This window comes from Caretta caretta, chromosome 28 (assembly GCF_965140235.1).
Source record: "Caretta caretta isolate rCarCar2 chromosome 28, rCarCar1.hap1, whole genome shotgun sequence".
Lineage (NCBI taxonomy): Eukaryota > Metazoa > Chordata > Testudines > Cheloniidae > Caretta > Caretta caretta.
The window spans coordinates 7175901-7199472 of record NC_134233.1 but is presented as its reverse complement, the minus strand read 5'-3'; the positions used below and the strand labels follow the sequence as shown (position 1 = coordinate 7199472).

At 51.5% G+C, this 23572-nt stretch overlaps 1 protein-coding gene and 1 non-coding gene across 2 annotated transcripts in view; one reads left to right on the top strand and one right to left on the bottom strand.

The window, feature by feature from the left end:
• LOC125629205 (uncharacterized) overlaps positions 1–23572 on the bottom strand; it is a 262178-nt gene that overhangs the window by 59186 nt on the left and 179420 nt on the right. The gene's annotated exons all lie outside the window — the stretch shown is intronic.
• TRNAF-GAA (transfer RNA phenylalanine (anticodon GAA)) lies at positions 702–774 on the top strand. Its single transcript has one exon. It is a non-coding gene; the product is annotated as a tRNA-Phe (tRNA).

Genomic DNA, 23572 nt, shown 5'->3' with positions numbered 1-23572 from the left:
TTCCAGCCCTGAGTCTGGGCTACCAGGATCCCTCCCACTGAGCAGAGTGCCCACAGATTACAGCCTGAAAATAGGCATGGGAAACTTAACTCCTGCTCTCCCTGACAGGGCTTCCCCTAGACCAAATGGCACCCCAGGCGAGAAGCATCTTCGGTGCCCCCCGCCACCCCCACTCGATATGTTAAACCATTGAATACTTTGTTTTTTATTGCATTTGTAGCTCATTTCATGGTTTTGATGCACAATTTGTATGCATGATTTTCTGTATCATAAAAGACAATACATTTGCAGGCTAGGATCTGTAAATCTGTATTTATTCATCCCATATAGAAGCAAATAAAAAATTCGTTTCCTTTAAGCATATAGAAACTTTTTAATTTTAACAGTAACTGAAATGTACTAACATCTAGAAACCAAACTGGCATCACCACAGGGTGGACCAGTCTTAAATAGTGTTCGAGTAAGAGACAGCGTTAGACTGTTAATCATAGGCCTTTAGTTCAAAGATCACTTTTCTCGCCTTTCCCCTCATGAACTGAAGTGCAGCGTTAGAGAGAGCCAAACACTGGCCAGTGACATTTTCAAGTGCTAAAATAGCAAGCGATGACACGTTTGCATTGGCCACTGTTGGTTGGAGCTATGTTTTATTGAGAATAAGCTTCAAGGTGAGAAGCAGCAGGCCAAAAGCAACCCCCACAGTTGCTGAAGTAGCTCAGTTGGGAGAGTGTTAGAGTGAAGATCTAGAGGTCCCTGGTTCAATCCCAGGCTTCGGCATGCTCTTTCATCCCTCTTTGTGCAGGGGTGGGCTGTTTTCTGGAAACACAGTGGTGCCTTCCCCCAACACGAATCCCTCATTTCGGGCTCCGCCGCAGGAAAAGACAGCATTGGCTTCTGCACCCAGTTGGCCCACCTGAGCTTTCTTTCTTCTCTTGCTCTTTCTCGGGAAGGGGAAGAAAAGAAGCTCTCCTTCAAGCTGGAGTCACAAGGGTGATGTAAGGATGACTTTGATTCGTTCTGCCAAAGCCTGGGGCGGTGCGGTTGGCTGCTGGGAGGTAGAATCCTGTGCCTCCCTCTTGCCTTCCCAGGGATGGCTACTTGCAGCCCAGGAGAAGAAGGGGGGTTCTGGGTGGAAGGAAGACAAGCACAGCTGAGTCTGAGTGAGCCTGGGCGAGCACTCTTTTCTGTCCAATCTGTGTGTGTGATGATGGGCTTGAGAGGCTCCCTGCCACCCATGGGGCAGTGAAAACCACTTCTCCTTAGTGGCCTAACTGGGGGTGTGACTGATGGCTTTGGAGGTGGGGGTTGGGCTGGCTGTGAGCAACTGGGATCCAGGAAGCCCTCGTCTGCCCTTCCAAGGGCCGAACCCATGGAGGTGTGCTTGGCTGCTGGGAGGTAGAACCTTGTGCCTGCCTCTTGGAGAAGAAGCAGGGTTGTGGATGGAAGGAAAAGAAGCAATGGTGAGTCCGAGTGGGCTCCTTTCTGGCCAAGAGGGTGTGCTGTAGCAGTCTTGGGAGTTGCCTGCGAGCCATCAGTGGACTTGTTCCAGTGAGAACCACTGCTCCTTTCTGGCCAACTTGGGGCCACCATTGATTGCTTGGAAGTGGGGGTGGGAGGCTGGCTGTGAGTGAATGGGATATAGGAAGCCCCAGCCTGCTCCTCCAGGGGCCAAGTCTTCTGCTTCTCTCCTGCCTCGGGGAGCCCAGCCTTAAGGCTGCCCAGTACGTGCTGCAGCTCGAGCATTAAGCCTTCCTGTGTGGTCTGTACTGTAGAGGACCCTGAACCCATGTAGGGTACTTTAGGGGGGGGAAATCCCAGCCAGAAAGAATTCTGGCCTCCAGGTCAATCCATTAAGTCGAATGCGGCGAGCTGGAGGCCTGGTGACTTGGTATGTGGGTCCAGCAGGTCAAGCCGATTTTCCCGCATGTAGGGGAGGCAGCTGCTGATGTTCGCCCTTCCTGCTCCCTGCACTCCTGCACCCCAGAATCCCTGTCAGCCAGCAAGATGAGCTAGGAGCCCAGAGAGAGGAGGCAAAGAGGTGTCTCTGTCCACCTCCTGCTGTGCTGCTGGGCACCAAGTCCCTGGCAGCCAGTAGGTGAAGCTGGGACAACAGGGTGGGACGGCAAGTGACAGCAGGACTCTTGCTGCCGGGGTTCAGCTGCCCAACTTCCTCCCCATGCCGCTGCACCCCAGTCACCTTCAGCCACCAGATAACCCAGGAACTTTGGCAACAAAAATGATGAGGGGACTGGAACACATGACTTATGAGGAGAGGCTGAGGGAACTGGGATTGTTTAGCCTGCAGAAGAGAAGAATGAGGGGGGATTTGATAGCTGCTTTCAACTACCTGAAAGGGGGTTCCAAAGAGGATGGATCTAGACTGTTCTCAGTGGTAGCAGATGACAGAACAAGGAGTAATGGTCTCAAGTTGCAGTGGGGGAGATTTAGGTTGGATATTAGGAAAATCTTTTTCACTAGGAGGGTGGTGAAGCACTGGAATGCATTACCTAGGGAGGTGGTTTAATCTCCTTCCCTTGAGGTTTTTAAGGTCAGGCTTGACAAAGCCCTGGCTGGGATGATTTAGTTGGGGATTGGTCCTGCTTTGAGCAGGGGGTTGGACTAGATGACCTCCTGAGATCCCTTCCAACCCTGATATTCTATGATTCTATGAACTAAGGCAGGAATGGGGTGAGGAAGCAAGTCAAGCTGAGCAAGGCAGGCAAAAATTCATCTTGACTTTGTGGGTCGCTCACAATGACATCCTTTTTGTGTGCCGTGGCTGACAAAAACGTCCCGGACAGAGAAGCAAGAGGCCAAAAAGGTGCTCTACTGGTGCCGAAGAAGCTCAGTGGGGAGAGTGTTAGAATGAAGATTTAGAAGTTCCCTGATTCAATCCCAGGCTTTGGCATGCTCTTTGGTGTGCAGGGGTGCGGTCTGTTTTCTGGAAGCGCAGCGGTGCCTTTACTGGCCACGAGTCCCTCATTTCAGGCTCCCCAGTAGGAAAAGACAGTGTGGGCTTGTGCACAAGTTGGCCCACCTGAGCTTTCTTTCTTCTCTTGCTCTTTCTCGGCAAGGGGACGAAAAAGAAGCTCTCCTTCAAGCTGGAGTCACAAGGGAGACATAAAGACGACTTCCTGAGCTCTGGCTTCAGTCCTTTGCTCTACCAGCTGACCTACCGAAGGGCTGCCACCACTTTCTCCAGGTCGCCCCATCGGAGTGTGCCAGGGTGAGAGCCAGCCAAGTGGATGGAATTTGAAGGGAGGGGCAGAGCTCAGTGTCAGAGTTTCTGTAGTGTAGTGGTCATCATGTTTGCCTAACATGTAAAAGGCCCCCCATTCAAAACCAGACAAAACATGATGGTTTACATTTCCCAACTCCCCTAGCTGTCCAGTGAGGCACTCCTCCTTCTGCCACTGGCCTGTCCCTGGGATAACCCCGACCCCTGCAGGACAGAAGGTGGTGAAATGAGCTGAGAAAGCACGTTGGCGTTAGCCGGGGAAAGCTAGAGCATCTAGGCCAGTCACCTTTTGGAGCCTTGTGGCTTGGCCTCCTCTGCCCTTGGAGGCTGACCTATGGAGGCCGGCTCTTCCAGCTGGCCTCCTTTGCATGACTTGCCAAAGGAGGAAGTGAGGCAGGAATGGGGCAAAAGAGGAGAGTCATGCTGAGGAAGGCAGGGCAGAAGCTAAGCACCTTAGTGTGTCTAGGTGGCGTTAGTAGAGTGCCACCATTCATTCTGCCAAAGCCTGGGACGGAGGGGCAGTTGGCTCTTGGCTTCCCAGGGATGGCTACTTGGAGCCCAGGAGAAGAAGCAGGGTTCTGGGTGGAAGGAAAATAAGCAATGGTTAGTCTGAGTGGGCTCCTTTCTGGCCAAGATGGTGTGCTGTGGTGGGCTTGGGAGTTGTCTGCGAGCCGTGGGTGGACTTGTTCCAGTGAGAACCGCTGCTTCTTTCTGGCTGACCTGGGGTCGAAAGTCACAGTTTGGGAGGGGCCAGGTGTTGGCTTGAGTGAACGTGATGTAGGAAACCCCAGCCTACCCCTCCAGACCAAGTCCACTGCTGCTATCCTGTGTTGTGACATCCAGATTTAAATCTTCCTAACGTGAGCTGCAGCACGTGTATTAAGCCTTCCTGGTTGGCCCAGTCGTTGCCAAAGTAACTCAGTTGGGAGTGCATGAGATGGATGATCTGAAGGTTTCTGGCTCGATGCCAGGCTTTAGCATACCCCTCACCCTGGGCGTGTAGTGCTGGGCTTTTTTCTGGCTGTGCAGCTGTGCCTTGAACTCATGAGTTCTCCTAATTTCATAGGCAACACTTGCAGAGGGCGCTATGTGGGGTCATGAGCCCCACCTGGGTTAGCATCCCTGCTACATCATGCGGTGCGGCCAGGCTCCCTCCCTGCACAGCAGCTGCTGGAGGGGGAAGTGGAGGGGGGGCTGCCTTTGCTGCTTCCCCTCCCTGCATTGTTCACACCTGGGAGCGGCTGTTGATCATTAGGGGGTGGGGCTGAACCTTGAAATTGTGCCCCCCCACCTCTTTCGGCAGACACCAGTTGTCTGTGCCTGGTTTCCAGCTCCTCAGCCAGAGGAGGAAGTGGTATTCTGCACCTGAGTGTTTCATGGTAAATCCGCTCCTGGCCTGCTACAGGCCTCCGCTCCACCATCTAAACCAGTGGTCCCCAACCTTTCTGTGGGAACAGCATATTCCTATTCCCAGAATACCAGGCGGGCACCAGACACCCCGCCGCCGAAATGCTGCCGAGAAATGGCAGCGCATTTTGGCAGGTGGTTCTCTGGCGGCCGTGCTCGCTGTCGGCATTTCGGCGGCGCGGTGTCCTGCGGGTGCACACATCTGCCCCGGCAGGCGCCATTGTGCCCGCGGGCACCGCCTTGGGGACCCCGATCTCAGCTGCTGAAGGGAAGCTAATTGGCAACGGCTACTGCCTGTTTCTCCAAGGTAACGGATCCGCGCACAGCTCTGCAGCCGTAACACGCTGGGCCGGGAAGTCAGCGGTCGAGGGAGTGACACCATTCTCTGCTAGCAACCGGCCCCCTTGTTTTTCTTCTGGATCTTCAAGCCTGGCAGGGGCCTGCACAGTAACAAGAGCCTGGCCCCTGAGGTCAGGGACCTGCTGAGGCTCCATCCTGCTAGGAAGGTCCCCAGCACTCCTCGCTGGCTGGGCTGAAGTCAAAGGGCACTGCCATGGGAGGGAAGTGCCTCATCCCCTGGCCTGAGGCATCGGTGCTTCTTTGTCCCCCTCTCCTGCCCAGAGAGGCAGGCAGCTGCTTTGAGGACACACGAGTGAGGCTCTCAGGATATCGGTCAGCTCGGTCTGGCTGGCAGGGGCCTTCCAGCTCAGTCTGGCATTGGCCCGCATTGCTCTGCCCTCGGCCAGCCACGGGAGGAGGGACTGTGACTGCAGCTCAGGCTCGGGCCGCATGGCCAGGCTTCCCTGGCAGGGGATGCCACAGGCAAAGAGCTGGGCACAGTCTACATAGTAGCAGGAGGGAAGGAAGGTGGAGCCTGAGCGTCTCGTGGGTTTCTCCTTCGCGACTCAGGCAGAGGCAGGAGGGGAACGACAAGGGCCCGGCTGAAGATTTTGGCCTTGGACTGGAGGATTAAGCCTGTGACCTTGGCATTGCTGCTCGGACATGGGGTTTTGTGGTGCTGCCCCCATGGTCGCCTGTCCACTAGGTCAACACTTTGAAGCCAAGGGGACCCGCTTGGAGACAGAAAAAGGGGACATTTGCGGTAGCCAGCAGTTCTCAAGGAGCATCCGACATGTATGCCCTGAGTGCCGTTCCCCCTCTGGGCGTGTCCCAACTTTGTTTTGGTTTGTCAGCATGAAAAGGGGTTTGTTTATGATTCTGACAGTTTTCCAAATCTCACCTTCACTGCTGTGCCAGGATACAGGGTGGATAAGCCTGATTTATCCGCACTGAATTATTGCAGTCTGAGGCCTCTCCATTCTTTTTGTTTGCAAAGACCAGTTTGTACCCTGAGTTAGGTATGGATCAGCATGCCCACCATTGATCAGCCCTTTTCTCAGGTGCAGCCGTGGACCCCAACAAGTGTGCCCGATATGCAGAAGTTTGGGGGTCTCCAATTTCTGACCAGGATAGAAAGCCCCCTCCCCCACCAATGATTCCCATCACAGTGCTAGTCCACAGACCCACTCCTCTCGGCTCCAGTTTTTAAAAGAGTGAGGACTCGAGATAAGTTTCTCTTCCAGAAACGCTTTCTCTGCCTCAAGACATAATGCAATTGCAAACAAAAAGGGTTCTCTTTTCTCAATCACAGGGGGGTTTTAGTCAAAGAAAATCTGCAGAGAGAATCCTCAACATTAATGAAAAGTTGACATTAAGAAAACATTAGTTTCTTTTTTGGGGGGTTTACAAACTTGTTTGCACCTTTATTAAATATTAAAATATAGTTATAAGCATGTTGTAGCCAAAATGGCCAAAATATTACAATCTATAGTATATCTGGTTTTGCTGCAAAATGTTAAAACTCACCAATTTCAACAGGTTTCTATTGTTGTCGCCCAAGCACAACCAAATATAAAAACTTAATACGCTCAGTGTGTGTGTGCATAGACCTGCCTTTCAACTTCATTTTGGTTTCATTTTATACTATTTTTGTGTGTTATGTTACGTTAAAAAGACATGGTGGTTGTTAAAGCTTGTGCTTTCAAACAGTTAACAAAAGTTGAATTGCTATCACAGGGAAATTAAGAAACTAGTGTAAATATCCGGTTATGAACTCATTTGCTAAAACAGAGAACTCAGCAGGGGAGAGAAAATTCCCCTTCTGACAGAAGATTGTTGTGAGTACCTATTAAAGCAGTTAAGCCCTATATTTAGTATAAATAGTAATGTTTAACCCATGTGCCTAAGAGGCAAATATCTCTTTAAGAGACCCATTTGGTGGGAGGTAGCAGTGAGCTGTGTCTGGGTCATCACTGTACATAAGAACGGCCATACTGGGTCAGACCAAAGGTCCATCTAGCCCAGTATCCTGTCTACCAACAGTGGCCAATGCCAGGTGCCCCAGAGGGAGTGAACCGAACAGGTAATGATCAAATGATCTCTCTCCTTCCATCCATCTCCACCCTCTGACAAACAGAGACTAGGGACATCATTCCTTACCCATCCTGGCTAATAGCCATTAATGGATGTAACCTCCATGAATTTATCCAGTTCTCTTTTAAACCCTGTTATAGTCCTAGCGTTCACAACCTCCTCAGGCAAGGAGTTCCACAGGTTGACTGTGTGCTGAGTGAAGAAGAACTTCCTTTCATTTGTTTTAAACCTGCTGCCCATTAATTTCATTCAGTGGCCCCTAGTTCTTATATTATGGGAATAAGTAAATAACTTTTCCATATTCACTTTCTCCACACCACTCATGATTTTATAGACCTCTATCATATCCCCCCTGGAGTCTCCTTTTTTCCAAGCTGAAAAGTCCTAGCCTCTTTAATCTCTCCTCCTATGGGACCCGTTCCAAACCCCTAATCATTTTAGTTGCCCTTCCCTGAACCTTTTCTAATGCCAGTATATATTTTTTGAGGTGAGGAGACCACATCTGTATGCAGTATTCAAGATATGGCATACCAAGGATTTATATAAGGGCAATAAGATATTCTCTATCCCTTTTAAAATGATTCCTATCATCCTGTTTGCTTTTTTTGGACTGCTGGTGCACACTGCGTGGACGTCTTCAGAGAACTATCCATGATGAATCGAAGATCTCTTTCCTGATTAGTTTTAGCTAAATTAGCCCCCATCATATTGTGTGTATAGTTGGGGTTATTTTTTCCAATGTGCATTACTTTACATTTATCCACTTTAAATTTCATTTGCCATTTTGTTGCCCAATCACTTAGTTTTGTGAGATCTTTTTGAAGTTCTTCACAGGCTGCTTTGGTCTTAACTATCTTGAGCAGTTTAGTATTGTCTGCAAACTTTGCCACTTTACCACTTTCTTCAGATCATTTATGAATAAGCTGAATAGAATTGGTCCATTCTGAAAATTTCCCATTTATTCCTACCCTTTGTTCCCTGTCTTTTAACCAGTTCTCAATCCATGAAAGGATCTTCCCTCTCATCCCATGATAACTTAATTGACATAAGAGCCTTTGGTGAGGGACCTTGTCAAAGGCTTTCTGGAAATCTAAATACATTATGTCCACTGGATCCCCCTTGTCCACGTTTGTTGCCCCTTCAAAGAACTCTAAGAGATTAGTAAGACATGATTTCCCTTTACAGAAACCATGTTGACTTTTGCCCAACAATTTATGTTCTTCTATGTGTCTGACAATTTTATTCTTTATCATTGTTTCAACTAATTTGCCCGGTACTGACGTTAGACTTACCGGTCTGTAATTGACGGGATCACCTCTAGAGCCCTTTTTAAATATTGGCATTACATTAGCTATCATCCAGTCATTGGGTACAGAAGCTGATTTAAAGGACAGGTTACAAACCATAGTTAACAGTTCCACAATTTCACATTTGAGTTATTTTAGAACTCTTGGGTGAATGCCATCTGGTCCCGGTGACTTGTTACTGTTAAGTTTCTCAATTAATTCCAAAACCTCCTCTAACGACACTTCAATCTGTGACAATTCCTTAGAATTGTCACCTACAAAGGACAGCTCAGGTTTGGGAATCTCCCTAACATCCTCAGTTGTAAAAACTGAAGCAAAGAATTCATTTAGTTTCTCCACAATAACTTTATCGTCTTTAAGTGCTCCTTTTGTATCTCGATCGTCCAGGGGCCCCACTGGTTGTGTAGCAGGCTTCTTGCTTCTGATGTACCTTAAAAACATTTGGTTATTACCTTCTGAGGTTTTGGCTAGCTGTTCTTCAAACTCCTTTTTGGCTTTTCTTATTACACTTAATTTGGCAGTGTTTAGGCTCCTTTCTATTTACCTCACAATGATTTGACTTTCACTTTTTAAAAGATGCCTTTTTATCTCTCACTGCTTCTTTTACATGGTTGTTAAGTCATGGTGACTCTTTTACTGTTTTTTTTAATTTGGGAGTATACATTTAAGTTGAACCTCTATTATGGTGACTTTGAAAAGTGTCCATGCAGCTTGCAGGGATTTCACTCCAGTCACTGAACCTTTTAATTTCTGTTTAACTAACCTCCTCATTTTTGCATAGTTCCCCTTTCTGAAATTAATGCCACAGCATTGGGCTGCTGAGGTGTTTTTCTCACCACAGGAATGTTAAATGTTATTATATTATGGTCACTATTTTCAAGTGGTCCTGTTATAGTTACCTCTTGGACCACATCCTGCGCTCCACTCAGGACTAAATTGAAAATTCTCTCTCCCCTTGTGGGTTGACAGCTGCTCCAAGAAGCAGTCATTTAAAGTATCAAGAAATTTTGTCTCTGCGTTTTGTCCTGAGGTGACAGGTACCCAGTCAATATGGGGATAATTGAAATCTCCCACTATTATTGAGTTCTTTATTTTGGTAGCCACTCTAATCGCCCTTAGGATTTCATCGTCACTATCACTGTCCTGGTCAGGGGGTCGGTAATAGATCCCTACTGTTATATTCTTATTAGAGCCTGGAACTAGTATCCATAGAGATTCCATGGAACGTGTGGAGTCATTTAAGATTTTTTACTTCATTTGATTCTACATTTTCTTTCTTTCACATATAGTGCCACTCCCATGGATTGTCCTCACTCCACCAGGTTTCTGTGATGCCTGTTATATCAATATCCTCCTTTAACACGAGGCACTCTAGTTCACTCATCTTATTATTTAGACTTCTAGCATTTGTGTACAAGCACTTTAAAAACTTGTCACTGTTTATTTGTCTGCCCTTTTCTGATGTGTCAGATTCTTTTTCATGTGAATGTTTCTCGTCTGATCCGGCCCATACTTTATCCTCTTCCATCTTCTCCTCCTGACTAAAATCTAGAGAATCTCTATCACTAGACTCTCCTCTAAGAGAAGTCTCTGTCCGATCCACGTGCTCCTCTGCAGCCATCGGCTTCCCCCCATCTCTCAGTTTAAAAACTGCTTTGCAACCTGTTTAAGGTGAAGTGCCAGCAGCCTGGATCCACTCTGGTTTAGGTGGAACCCATCCTTCCTGTATAGGCTCCCTGTAACCGGACGCAGGTTCTAAAGGATTGGCAACAGCGTGATTTGTGGGTAAGATCTGATTTGTGTATTGACCTGGGTCTGGGTCCTTTGAGATCGAGAGAACCTTTTTTCTTTCACATGGGTATTGGTTTTCATGACCATTTGTCCCCATAACGAGTGGCACTGGTGATGATACTGGGAAACTGGAGTGTCTAAGGGAATTGCTTGTGTGACTTGTGGTTAGCCAGTGGGGTAAAACCAAAGTCCGCTCTGTCTGTCTGGTTTGGTTTGCCTTAGAGGTGGAGAAACCCCAGCCTTGGGCTGTAACTGCCCTGCTTGAAGCAATTTGTTCTGAATTGGCACTCTCAGTTGGGTCCCACCAGAACCAGCAGCGTTACAGGCTGAAAGCAGAGGGTGTGTGTGTGTGTGTGTGTGCACACACGCATGCTTGCGTGCATCCATGCTTGGCACGGTCTGTGTCGATTCTTGACCTTGAATGCAGAGCAGCTTTCTCTTTATCTCTAGGCCAAGCTGACTTTTCAAATTAACCCATTCCTTTCCCTCCTCACTTTCAGCCTTATCTAATTGGGTATATAAAGGAGCAGAGGGAGTTGCTTGTGTAGGGAGGCATCCGGATGCTTTGCATTTAGTTTTCAAATCCTGTACTTGAGTTTTTAATTTTTCCTGGGAGTTCTTCAGACTCCACACTTGAGACTCATGGAGTCTCTCTGTGGCTTCCTCCCACCAATAAACAAATTGCTCCCACTGTATGTCAGAGGCTTTTGGTGCTGTAAGGGTTCCTCTGAGGTATATGATTTTATCTAGATTGAAGGTACCTTCTAGTGAGAATTGTTTAGATGGATTATCATGCTTGTAAAAATTCCAAATTTCTAAATACCTGCAGGTCCTAGGACCATAATGTACATACATGTATTATGCAGGGGTGCCCTTTGGTGGTGTGGGGGAATTCTTAGACTGTCCCCCACCCATTTTCCAATCACACAGGGGAGTGCCCTGTCCATTCAACTGCTCATAAGGGAAGATTTCCACACACTCCAGGGCGGGCAGCCTGTCTGCTAGGTCAGCGGCTCATAAACTAGAGAAAATTCTCACTCTCTCACATCCCAGGGAAAGGGTCCACTGGGTCATGGGTTTCATCAACCAGCAACTTAAGTCCGGACCTGGTCAGCAGCTCATAAGTAATGGAAAATTCTCCTCTGGGTCATAAGGTTCGGCTGACGTGCCCTTGCTTTCAGCACTCCCGCATGGGGTAGCCCTGGGGCAGCTGGAGTCAGCTTACATCTTAGACCTGGTCAGCGGCTCATACTCCTCCCCCCCCCCCCGCATTCATTCTTACACACTCATTCATTCCCCATATCTAGATTAATCTCATTTAACAAAAACCTTAATTCTTTACCTCCAGACTTAATACAACCTTTCCATTATTTGAGGTGGCAAAAAGCCCTCAGCACCGATGCATTAACCTTATTGAAGGCAGCAAAACTATTCCTCAGAACCGCATTAGCTAACCTTACTTGAGGGCGGCAACAAATTCCTCAGCACCCCTCTGCATCTGATCTTGTTGCAAAATCATTAAGTTCAGATGGTGTAAGCCCCAAAGAGACAGACAGCCCCATGGGCAGTCCTCCTCCGACACCCCAGTAGAGACTTCAAAAGGTATCTTACCTCTCGTTTGGTGCCTTGGGGTTCGAAGGGGAGTGGTCCGTAGTGCCTACCGCTGTCTCAGCTGGGCGTTGCCAGCTGAGTTGCCATGGGGGGAGGAATAGCTCAGTGGTTTGAGCATTGGCCTGCTAAACCCAGGGTTCTGAGTTCAATCCTTGAGGTGGCCATTTAGGGATCTGGGGCAAAAATTGGGGATTGGTCCTGCTTTGAGCAGGGAGTTGGACTAGATGACCTCCTGAGGTCCCCTCCAACCCTGATATTCTATGAGTCACAGCTCAAAATTGTGGAAGAAAAACACAGTCTTCCACTCTTAGGTTAGAATCATAGAATCATAGAATATCAGGGTTGGAAGGGACCCCAGAAGGTCATCTAGTCCAACCCCCTGCTCGAAGCAGGACCAATTCCCAATTAAATCATCCCAGCCAGGGCTTTGTCAAGCCTGACCTTAAAAACCTCTAAGGAAGGAGATTCTACCACCTCCCTAGGTAATGCATTCCAGTGTTTCACCACCCTCTTAGTGAAAAAGTTTTTCCTAATATCCAATCTAAACCTCCCCCACTGCAACTTGAGACCATTACTCCTCGTTCTCTCATCTGCTACCATTGAGAACAGTCTAGAGCCATCCTCTTTGGAATCCCCTTTCAGGTAGTTGAAAGCAGCTATCAAATCCCCCCTCATTCTTCTCTTCTGCAGGCTAAACAATCCCAGCTCCCTCAGCCTCTCCTCATAAGTCATGTGTTCCAGACCCCTAATCATTTTTGTTGCCCTTCGCTGGACTCTCTCCAATTTATCCACATCCTTCTTGTAGTGTGGGGCCCAAAACTGGACACAGTACTCCAGATGAGGCCTCACCAATGTCGAATAGAGGGGAACGATCACGTCCCTCGATCTGCTCGCTATGCCCCTACTTATACATCCCAAAATGCCATTGGCCTTCTTGGCAACAAGGGCACACTGTTGACTCATATCCAGCTTCTCGTCCACTGTCACCCCTAGGTCCTTTTCCGCAGAACTGCTGCCTAGCCATTTGGTCTCTAGTCTGTAGCTGTGCATTGGGTTCTTCCGTCCTAAGTGCAGGACCCTGCACTTATCCTTATTGAACCTCATCAGATTTCTTTTGGCCCAATCCTCCAATTTGTCTAGGTCCTTCTGTATCCTATCCCTCCCCTCCAGCGTATCTACCACTCCTCCCAGTTTAGTATCATCCGCAAATTTGCTGAGAGTGCAATCCACACCATCCTCCAGATCATTTATGAAGATATTGAACAAAACCGGCCCCAGGACCGACCCTTGGGGCACTCCACTTGATACCGGCTGCCAACTAGACATGGAGCCATTGATCACTACCCGTTGAGCCGGACAATCTAGCCAGCTTTCTACCCACCTTATAGGTTGTTTGAAACAAGACAGAGACAGTTTATCCTCAAGCAATTGCAAGAGGAAGAGAGCGCATGGACAAGCATTTCCCCTTCCTAGGCAGGTCTCCGCCAGATAAACAATTAGAACAAGCATTTATACCTTTTGTTGTATACAATAATGATCCACAGCCACATCTTGATTATACATATTCCTTCCTGATATCTTACTTTTACTCAGCAGTTCCTGCTGCAGTCTGTGTTCCATTCTTATCTAATACAAGGTCAAAACAGCATCTCTTACAGTTTTCCCACTTGCCCAGGCCCTGCCTTAAAGTCTTGCTTTATTAGAGTTACAGTTAGCCTGACTCTTGCTCTATTCTTAAGAAAACTAAGAATTCTGCATTCAAATTCCCTTTATCTCTTTTTCCACTTCCACAACTTCAACTACAAAAATGATACACATACAGATAGCACAATCATAATCTTTCCATAGACAGCTTACTGGACCTCCTTTGTACAAGATTTGGTGCAAATATATAACAGTGGTTGCAATGATCTATACGGTCAGTTTATGTCCATAACATCACACACGTCATGAGTGGCAGTGGAGTTATTCCTTAAACTCCAAAAGCAAGAGGAGTTCGACGTTGATCTCATCATGTGTTGTAGCAACAACACAAGATTGCTTGTGGCGCTCATGGGGGTGCTGACCACAGTGGAATGCTGCTTCTGGTCTTGGGAAACAACTGCTGAGTGGTGGGATCACATTGTCATGCACATCTGGGATGATGAGCAATAGCTGCAGAGCTTTCGGATGAGGAAAGCCACATTCTTGGGACTGGTTTCAGAGTATCAGCCATGTTAGTCTGTATTCGCAAAAAGAAAAGGAGTACTTGTGGCACCTTAGAGACTAACTAATTTATTTGAGCATAAGCTTTCGTGAGCTACAGCTCACTTCATCGAATGCATCCGATGAAGTGAGCTGTAGCTCACGAAAGCTTATGCTCAAATAAATTGGTTAGTCTCTAAGGTGCCACAAGTACTCCTTTTCTTATTCCTGGGACTGTGTGATAAGCTCATCCTTGAGCTGCAGGGCTGGGGCACGAGAATGAGAGCTGCCATAGTTGGAGAAGCATGTAGCAATTGCACTGTGGAAGCTGGCTACTCCAGACTGCTACCAGTCGGTTGCTAACCAGTTCAGAGTGGGAAAGATGACTGTTGGATGCATGTTGACAAAAGTGTGCAGGGTTATTCATTGCATCCTGTTCCAAAAGACCGTGACTCTGGGCAAAATGCGTGACATTGTGGATGACTTTGCACGAACAGGCTTCCCTAACTGTGGAGGGGTGATAGATGGCACACACATTTCAATTCTGGCACCAGACCACCTAGTCACCGAGTACATTAATCACACGGGATATTTCTCTGGTTCTCCAGGCACTTGTGGATCACCATGGGCATTTCACAGACATTAACGCAGGCTGGTCCAGAAAGGTGCATGATGCATGCATCTTTTGGAACACTGGCCTGTTCAGGAAGCTGCAATCAGGGACTTTCCTTCTGGACCAAAAGATCACCGTGGGGAAGTTAAAATGCCCATTGTGATCCTGGGAGACCCTGCCTACCCCTTAATGCTGTGGCTTATGAAGCGATATACAGGACACCTTGACAGTAGCAAGGAGTGGTTCAAAAACAGGCTGAGCAAGAGCAGAATGACTGTTGAGTGTGCTTTTGGCCTTTTAAAGGCCCGCTGGCGCTGCCTGTATGGAAGGCTGGACCTGGACGATGACAATATGCTTATAGCCACATGCTGTATGCTTCATAATATTTCTGAAGGGAAGGGTGAAAGCTTCACTCAGGGCTGGACCACTGAGGCTCAGCACCTGGAAGCTGAATTTGAACAGCCAGAGACCAGGGCTAAAGAGGGGCGCAGTGCAGGGCCATAAGGATGAGGGATGCCTTGAGGCAGCAATTTGAAGCTGAAAGCCACTAATATTTTTTGCTATGCACAGGAGTGCAGTGCTTGTAATGTTAGTAGGTGATTGTGATTGGTGCAGATGATGCACTATGACGGCTTAAGAAAACTGCCTGTTGCTTTGCAGGGCTCTGTTTGCTTTCAAACCAAAACTATACTTTTATTAAAAAGCAACAAGCAGAGGAGAGAGACAAACAAAAAAGAAAAACATCAGCACTGTGGGGGATGGGAGGGTCCCATGAGGAGGTGAGGTCCTGGGACAATTAAAGATTTGTGTATGTCTAGTATGGCAAATTGCTGGCACTACTATGATGGGTCTCACGCTTTCTCTTCTTGGGGGGCAGGTGTTCAGGGCACTATTTCTTGCCCCTGAACTGAGGTATTAACTGCCCCACTAGTGTCCTAGAGGAGGGGAGAGGAGAGGGAGGGACCCAGGCCAGCCCTCTACTCCAGGTCCCAGCCCAGGGGCCCTGGGGATAGCAGTAAACCACTAGAACTAGCGGCTCCTTCCCCTGGGCTACTTCTCTCTCCTGCCCTTCAGCTTGTGGGGCTTCCTGCCCTCCCTCTGCACAAACCAGGTGTCCCTTTACCGAGGGTCTTGGTTTTCTTAGCCCACCGCAGCACTTCTCCAAACGCTCCTCTGCTTCCCTCCAAACTGCTCTCTGCTCCAACACCAATCCACTCTGCTTCAACTCCTCCTCTTGTCTGATTGAAGCAGGGAGTTTTTATCATGTGACTGGCTTCAGGTGCTTTAATTAATTTATAGGAAACTTTCTTCCCTCTACAGGGAATAAGTCTCCCTTCTGGCACTCTCCTGCTGCCCTCTGGCCTGGGCTTTCCTTACTTTTTGCCCCTGCTTTCAGATTCCCCCCTGACCGGGCCAGACGCTCTCCCCCCTCCCCCCCCTTCTTTTGTTGTTTTTCTGCTGTTGCTTGAGTGCTGGTCGGCTGCCGGCTGGCTGTCAGCCCCCCCGCCGGCCCTCGGACAGTGCTACTACTGCAGCTGAGGCCCCCTGAGGGGGGGGGGGCATGCTGGCCTGCTCCCTGGAGGAAGGGAGCGGAGAGACCCAGCCTCTTGCTGTTTGTTTGTGGATCCGTATCCGGCCAAGAGAGACTCTTATAATCTGTTCTGGCATCCCTGGAATGCTACAGCTGCAAAGAAAGCCTGGAAAAGAAAGGAAAAAAGCCGTCTACCGGAGGAACACCGCCCGGGGAATCTACAAATCGCAATGGAGGGGGCCTTAAGACTGAGTAACTTTCGAACTGTGCTCTCGTGTGGGGGAAGCCTTGACTGTGTTTGTAGGGACACAGGGGGTGTGGCACAGAACTGCCCCCCGATCCATCTGTGTCCTCCCAACCCCCACACTACCATCTTCACCACTGCCTCCCTCCACCGTCTTTGCTGGCTGCTTAACATCTGCCTCTGAACTCAGCTGCTCGCCCTGATTCCACCGTGTGGGCCAGAAGCACCAGCCAACCAAACAGGACTCTCTGGACAAGTGTACGGTGGTTCATTTGCCCCCCCCCCCGAATTGTCCACCCCACAGCTTGTCCCTTTTTACCTGACCCCAACTCCTGTTAACCACCTGTCGCCGCCCCCGCTGGGGCATCGGCAATGGAAGGCACTGGGGTGACCTCTGCCGCTGCCATGCCCCAGACTCTAGGGGAGTCCCCCCAGCTGGCGGGAAAGGCCAGGGCAAGAAGAAGGGGAAGGGTCCCGCTAAAACCACCAGGGCCTCCATGGCAGAGGCCACCCCCACTGCTGTGGCCCCGCCACTGACCATGGCGTCCTTCCCCGCTGCCTCCTCCAACAGCTCTGCGGGTGTCCCTCCCTCAGCCCCCCCGCCTGCCGTCTTGTCGTCTCTCCTGCCCACCGCCTCCTCCACCATCAACAGCGGACGGGGCCCCTTTCCTACCATGACAAGGAAGCATGGTGTCCGATGCCTCCTGGTGCATGCCTCGCCCCATGTGGAGACCTACATGTGGGCGTTGGCGAGAGTGGTGGGGCCCTCGGCCATTGTGGCGGCCTCCAAAATGTACGGGAAGATCATCTTCATCTTAGCATCGGAGGCTGCCACCCAGGAAGCGGTGGAGAGGGGGCTGGCGGTGGGGCGGGTGTTTGTCCCTCTAGAGCCACTAGAGGACCTGGGCGGCCGCCTTGTCCTGACCTCTGTCCCTCCTTTTCTCCCCAATGCTGCCCTGTTACCTGCCCTTTTCTGTTATCAGCCCTCTCCCGTTGGGCTGCAAGGACCCCACCCTCTGTCATATCTTTTCCTTCTGCTGGCAAGTGCAGCTTCTACTGCTGCCGGCGGCGCGTGATGGAGAAGCGCACGAGGGGTCCTTCCTAGTTCCCCACCAGGGGGCCCGTTACCAGGTGTACTTCTCCACAGACGAAGCCCAATGCTACCTCTGCCAGGTGTCTGGGCATGTCCGGAGGGACTGCCCCTTAGCCCAGAAAGGAGGGGCACCTGGGATCCCCAAGACCCAGCAGGACATTGGCCCCGTCACTGCCGACGCCCCTGGCCACCAGGTACCCGAACCCGCCCCCCATCCTCTTTGGACCACCACTACTCCCACTCAGGCCCAAGGGACACCTGCCCTACAATGCCCAGACGAGTGGGAGAGCCCCACCCTCGCTGCTGACAAGCTGGCGGGGCCTATGGAGGAGGGTGTGGCAGAGATACCACCAGGCATGGGAGAGAGCCTGCCCCAGGGAGAATCCTCCCTCCCTTATGCTGCCCCACCATTCCCCCCCCCCCCAAGTCCCTGAGCCATCACCTCTACCCCCGACACACCCCTTCTAACCAGTCCCCAGATGATGCCATGGAGGGCTGGGCCCTAGTCCAGGGGAAGCGAGGCAAGCAGGAGGCTCGAGCTCCACCTCATCCACCCAAAGCAGAGGCCCCCTGGAAGACCAGGAAGGGGGACACCGATGCCAAACCTTCCGCTTTGCTCACAAGTCCGTCCCATCCACCGGTGCCAGCCGGGAAAGAAGTGGCAGCACCAGAAGGTAGTGTCTCCCCTCCACAGGAGAACCTCCCCTCTGAGACCCTCAAGGAAGCCCCTTCTGTCCTGACACTACCCGAAGCCCCAGTGAACCCCGAGGCAACCGTCGTGGCAGGTGCCAGCGGGGAGAACCCTGGGGTGGTGGAAAGTGTCTTCTCCTCCATGTTCGAGGAGATCGAGGCCCTAGATCTGATCCCGGTCGCCCAGGGGGAGGACAACCTTTTGCCAGCAAACCTTGATCTGGGCAACCTCACTCCACCCCTCTTTTCCCCATGCTCCCTCCCCCTAACTGCTGCTTCTGCTCCCACCTCCGAGGAGCCCCTGGACTCCTCCATCGACCCAGCTGCTGATGGTACCCCACTGACAACCACCAAGCCTGCTCAGGTGACAGCCGGCACCACATGGCCAGGACACGAGTCACCAGGCGCACCCCCTGTTGGTGCGGAGCAATTGACTTCCTTCCCGGGCGGGGGCCCTACATAAGATAATCCACCTCCTGATGCTGCGGCCGCTAAATCCACCATAGAGCCCACACCCGATATCACTGACAGCTCCCTCCCCACCCCCTTAACCCTCGAGCCTGATCGGGAGGGAGAGTACTCTGTGGTTTTCCTGCAGGAGACCCCTACGGATATGACTGCTGAAGACAGTTGGTGGCTGGAGTGGGAGGACAGGGTCTACTTTAGCCATTCCATGGTTCAACAGGCTGGAGTGACGACCCTGTTCTCCCCTGACCTATGGCATGAGGTGCTAGGGGTCGCCAAGGCCGTGCCGGGTCGCCTGCTGCATCTCCAGGTCCGTATGGAGGGACTCATGGTTAACCTCGTTAACTTCTATGCCCTGACATCAGGCCCAGAGCGGCTGCAATTCTATCAGCAGGCGTCTGCCTTCCTTGGCACCTTAGATTTTCATGAGTGCCTGGTCCTGGGAGGGGATTTTAATACCACCCTCGAGGAGTGGGACCGCTCGGGGACCAAGCAGAGCCCGGCTGCCGCGGACACCCTCTGGAAGATAGTTGAACATCACTCCCTAGTGGACATCTGGCATGACGACCACCCGGATGACACTTCCACATTCACCTTTGTCCGGGTGGAAGCCCATCAGTCGCGCCACTCCCAGTTGGACCGCATTTATTTATCATGCTTCCATCTCTCACGAGCCCACTCCTCCAGCATTCGGCTGGCCCCATCTTCTGACCATCACCTAGCCACCGTGACAGCCTCCCTCTGTGTGGAGAGGCCGGGGCTGGCCTATTGGCATTTTAACAACAGCCTGTTGGAGGATGAGGGCTTTGTGACGTCCTTCCAGGAATTAAGGCTGGCCTGGTGAGGGCAGCAGCATACCTTTCCCTCGGCACAGCAATGGTGGGACCTGGGGAAGGTGTGCTCCTGGCTTTTCTGCAGCGACTACACCCGGGGAATCAGCCGACGGAGAAATGCGGTGATAGAGCAGTTGGAACGGGAGATCTTAGAGCTGGAGAGGCACCTGGCAGCCAGCCCCGAGGACCCGCTCTTCTGCGGAGTGTGCCGGGAGAAGCGGGAGGAACTCCGGGCCCTCGAGGACCATCGGTCCCGGGGTGCCTTTGTTCAATCCCGCATCCGTCTCCTTTGGGAGATGGATCGCGGCTCCCGCTTCTTCTATGCCCTGGAGAAAACGAGGGGGGCCAAGAAACACGTCACCTGCCTCCTGGCAGAAGACAACACCCCCCTCATGGAACCGGTGGAGATGTGTGGGAGGGCCCGAGCCTTCTATACAAGTCTTTTCTCCCCGGATCCGACCGACCCTAGCGCTTGCAGAGTGCTCTGGGAGGAGCTCCCTACAGTCAGTGCAAGCGACCGAGAACGGCTAGAGTTGCCTCTCACTCTGGCCAAGTTCTCTGAAGTCCTCCATCGTATGCCCACTAATAAGTCTCCAGGCATTGATGGGCTGACCGTGGAGTTCTACCGTGTTTTGGGATGTCCTTGGCCCAGGCCTAGTCACCATCTGGGCAGAGTCTCTGCAGAGCGGGGTCCTCCCTCTTTCATGCAGGCGAGCTGTGCTCGCCTTATTGCCAAAGAAGGGGGACCTCCGCGATTTACAAAATTGGCATCCCGTCTCGCTCCTCAGCACAGACTACAAAATCGTAGCGAAAGCAATCTCGCTGCGGCTAGGGTCTGTGCTCGCGGACGTGATCCACCGTCCCGGACCGCAGTATCTTTGATAATCTATTTCTGGTTTGGGACCTTTTGGAACTCGGATGTAGAGACGGTCTGTCATTCGCCCTCCTGTCCCTAGATCAGGAGAAGGCATTTGATAGGGTGGACCACGGGTACCTCCTGAGAACTCTACAGGCATTTGGCTTCGGACCCCAGTTTGTGGGTTTTCTCCAGGTGCTGTATGCTTCCGCAGAGTGTCTGGTTAAGCTCAACTGGACCCTGAATGAACCGGTCAGCTTCGGGCGAGGAGTACGGCAGGGGTACCCCCTCTCGGGCCAGCTCTACGATCTGGCGATCTAGCCCTTCCTCATCTCCTCCGCAGGAGGTTGACCGGGTTGGTGCTGCGGGAGCCAGAGCTGCAGCTGGTCCCGTTGGCATATGCTGATGATTTGCTCCTCGTGGTCCAAGACCCGGGCGACTTGGCACGGGTGGAGGCTTGGCAGGCCATTTATTCGGCAGCCTCCTCCGACCAGGTCAACTGGGTCAAGAGCTCTGGCTTGGTGGTAGAAGACTGGTGGCAGGCGCGCTCCCTCCCACCCACGCTTCAGACCATCTGGTGGAGCATGGGTCCGCTGCTCTACCTCGGCGTTTATCTTTCTGCCACGCATCCCTTTCCGCCAGAGAGCTGGGAAAATTTAGAGGGCGGGGTGATAGAGCGGCTCCAGAAATGGACGGGACTACTCCGATGTCTCTCCCTCCGAGGGAGAGCACTGGTGCTTAATCAACTAGTCCTGTCCATGCTCTGTTACCGGCTCAACACCCTGGTCCCGGCCCCGGGTTTCCTGACCAACCTCCGGACATCGATTCTGGGGTTCTTTTGGTCAGGAATGCACTGGGCCCCTGTAGGGGTTCTTTATCTACCCCTGAAGGAAGGAGGACAGGGCCTGAAGTGTCTGCACACTCAGGTCCGCGTCTTCCGCCTCCAGGCCCTATAGCTGCTCTATGGTGCAGGTAGTTCGGCATGGTGCACACTGGCACATGCGATCCTGTGCTGCATCTGAGGGCTCCGATATGACCGGCAGCTCTTTTATGTCCATCTGGGAGGTCTTCCATGACACCTCTCCGGGCTGCTGGTCTTCTACCTGGACCTCCTCTGGACTTGGAAACTGTTTTTAACAACCAGGTCTGTGGCGGCCACCGAGGGGGCAGATCTCCTCGCGGAGCCCCTGCTACAGAACCCCCAGCTCCATGTGCAGGTGGCGGAGTCCCGCTCGGTGCACCAGAGCTTGATCCTGGCAGAAGTCACGAGAGTTGGAGACCTCCTGGACTACAAGTGGGGAGACTGGCTGGATCCCCTGATGCTCGCTCAGCTCATGGGGCTCTCCAGACTTCCTACCCCCCGGCGCATACTTGAGGAGGTGAAGGCCACTTTGCCACCCGCTGCTCGAGCTTACCTCGACCAGGTTCTGCTCGAGGGCACGCCCCGCCCACCCTCTACTCCAGGCCCACTGGACCTTTTAATTGGACCCCTGCCCCGTAGACCCAATCAACCCCCTCACCCCTTTACTGCGAGCCGGTTGCCACCTTAGGAGGGTGAGCAGCCCCGGTGGGCCAGCCTATATTCCACCTTGGTTCCGAGGCCCGTCGGGGGATTAGTTGGCGGCTCCTTCATGGAGCTGTGGGCACGGGCACGTACTTGGAGCGGTTCACCCCCATCCCAGCTACTTGTCCCTTTTGCGGTGTGAGGGAAACCCTGGCGCATATATATTTGGAGTGCACCAGGCTGCAGCCCCTGTTCCGGCTCCTCACAAATCTTCTATTACGTTTTTGGTTGCATTTTTCCCCTCACCTTTTTATTTATGCACTCCCCATCCATAGCCTCACAAAGGCGCAGGATCTGCTAGTTAACCTCCTCCTGGCCCTGGTTGAAACAGCCATCTATAAAACCACAGCGAGGAGGTTGGCTGATGGAGTTTCCTGTGACTGTGGGGCCATTTTTCGATCCCCGGTCCTTTCACGTACCTGGGCGGAGTTCCTCTGGGCAGTGTCCACTGACTCCCTTGATGCTTTTGAGGAGCGGTGGGCGCTGTCCAAGGTTCTCTGCTCGGTGTCCCCATCCGGTTCCCTTTGTTTGACTCTTTGATTGGGGGAGAGAGTAAGGGACCCCAGCCCCAACCATTGCTGCTGCGGACACCACCACCTTAGAGGGGTCCTTTCACACGTGGGTGCACGTGCCCCCCCCCCCCCCGGTTGTCCACCCCACAGCCTGCCCCTCTTGTTGGGTGCTTTCAAAGGAGGGAATTGTTGGTGACACTGGGCATGGCGCCAGGTAACTCGAGGGGGTGGCAGAACTTGAGAGTCGATGAAGCCCCCTCACTCTGGGCCACCAGGTAACTCGGAAGGGTGGAAGACCACGTGAGTCGAGGAAGCCCCCCCGCCCTGGGCCAGACGAGCTTGAACACTTCCCTCCCCTGAAGCTAATGAGAAAACAATTGTGATTGGTTGCTGTGTCACAAAACAAAAACAACAGCATATGCAATGTGTAAGTGTGTTATGCAAATAAAAACCACTTTTTTTGCTTAAAAGAACCCCCACTCTCCTGCTGCCCTCTGGACATGCTGTATCACACTAGGTATCATATGCAATCTTATCCTTTGGAATACAGTGCAGCAGGTACTGTACTTCAGCAGGAATAACTGCAGATGGATGGGTGTGGAGTGCAGTGGGTACTGGGTGGCCACAGGGCTGGACTGTGATGGTGCAGGAGTGGAATGCAGCGGGTACAGATTGGAGTATGTTGGCAGTATCTGGGGGGAGTTTTGTGATAGTGGGTGCAGGGGAGGGCGGGTGCGGAGCTGCTCAGTTTGCAGAGCTAGCAGTGCCTGGACCGTGTCCGCTTGGCACTCCAAAACGTTTAAGAGCCACTCCATGGCTTGTTTCTGGGGCACTGCATTTTCCTTTCGGTCCCTCTTCTCGCTGTCCGGCCTTTCCTTCAATTCTTGTTTTTCGGCCATGGAGTGCATCATGACATCATGCAGAAAGTTCTCTTTAGTTCTTCACGGCTGCTTTCTAATTCTGCATAGCAGTTCAGCCAGTGATAACAAAGACGGAAGCTCGGCTCCCAAGGTCATATCTGAAACCAAAATGCAACAATTTACAGAAGCAGTCTTGTCTGCAACACACAGACCACTGATGCAGTGATTTAAAAAACAGTCCCTATGCACATACCTATCACTAACTGGCTGACCCCAGGCAATCACATGAGCCACAACTCCCCCAAAATGGTAACAGCAAGGGTAGGAGAAATCACTGTTCCAG